Source organism: Mandrillus leucophaeus, unplaced genomic scaffold (genome assembly GCF_000951045.1).
Source record: "Mandrillus leucophaeus isolate KB7577 unplaced genomic scaffold, Mleu.le_1.0 Scaffold332, whole genome shotgun sequence".
Classification (NCBI taxonomy): domain Eukaryota; kingdom Metazoa; phylum Chordata; class Mammalia; order Primates; family Cercopithecidae; genus Mandrillus; species Mandrillus leucophaeus.
In genome coordinates, this window is record NW_012103499.1 from 392,576 (window position 1) to 393,841 (window position 1,266).

General features: G+C 43.3%; 1 protein-coding gene across 1 annotated transcript in view; it reads right to left on the reverse strand.

Annotated features, from left to right (window-relative positions):
- PRIM1 (primase, DNA, polypeptide 1 (49kDa)) overlaps positions 1-1,266 on the reverse strand; it is a 22,399-nt gene that overhangs the window by 14,375 nt on the left and 6,758 nt on the right. The window lies entirely within an intron of this gene.

A 1,266-nucleotide genomic window follows, 5' to 3' on the forward strand; every position in this document is an offset into this window, starting at 1 on the left:
GCGCGCCACTGCACTCCAGCCTGGGCGACAGAGTGAGACTGTCTCAAAAAAAAAAAAGAAAAATTTCGTAGGCTGGATGCGGTGGCTCACACCCGTAATCTCAGCATTTTGGGAGGCAGAGGTGGGAGGATAGTTTGAGTTTAGGAGTTCAAGAACACCCTGTACAATATAGTGAGATCTTGTTTTTGCAAAAAATTTAAAAATTAGCTGGGCATGGTGGCGCATCCGTTAGTCCCAGCTACTCAGGGGGCTGAGGTAGAAGGATCACTTGAGACCAGGAGGTCAAGACTGCAGTAAGCTGTGGTCACGTCACTGTACTCCAGCCTGGGTGATAGGGTGAGACCGTGTCTCAAAAACAACAACAACAACAAAACAAAATCAAAACCAAACTTTAACATGTTCTATTATTTTATATACGATAAATCTATTTTATCTATTATTATTATTATTATTATTTTTTGAGATGGAGTTTTGCTCTTTTTGCCCAAGCTGGAGTGCAATGGTGCAATCTTGGCTCACCGCAACCTCTGCCTCCCGGGTTCAAGCGATTCTCCTGCCTCAGCCTCCTAGTAGCTGGGATTATAGGCATGTACAACCACGCCTGGCTAATTTTGTATTTTTAGTAGAGTCGGGGTTTCTCCATGTTGGTCAGCCTGGTCTCGAACTCCCAACCTCAGATGATCCGCCCGCCTTGGCCTCCCAAAGTGCTGGGATTACAGGCATGAGCCACTGTGTCCGGCCTTATCTATTATTTTATATATGCCACCAAAGGAAGATTTTTATAGCAAAATAAAATGAAATATCTTAAAACACGTAGCTACTATGACTTTAAATGATCTGTTGGTAAGATCATCTTTAATGCAATGTGAATTCCATTAAAGATAGTTTCAAGTCAGCACGGTGGCTCATGCCTGTAATCCCAGCACTTTGGGAGGCTGAGGTGGGTGAATCACCAGAGGCCAGAAGTTCTAGACCAGCCTGGCCAACATGGTGAAACCCAGTCTTTACTAAAAATACAAAATTTAGCTGGGCATGGTGGCGGGTGCCTGTAGTCCCAGCTACTCTGGAGGCTTAGGTGGGAGAATTGCTTGGACCCAGGAGATGGAGCTGGTAGTGAGCCAAGATTGTGACATTACAGTCCAGCTTGGGCAACAGAGTGAGACTCCATCTCAAAAAAAAAAAAAAAAAAAAAAAAAAAAGAAAAAAAAAGATAGTCTCATTTTTGTTGATAGTAAACATATCAGGCTTGGTAACATCTAGAAACTA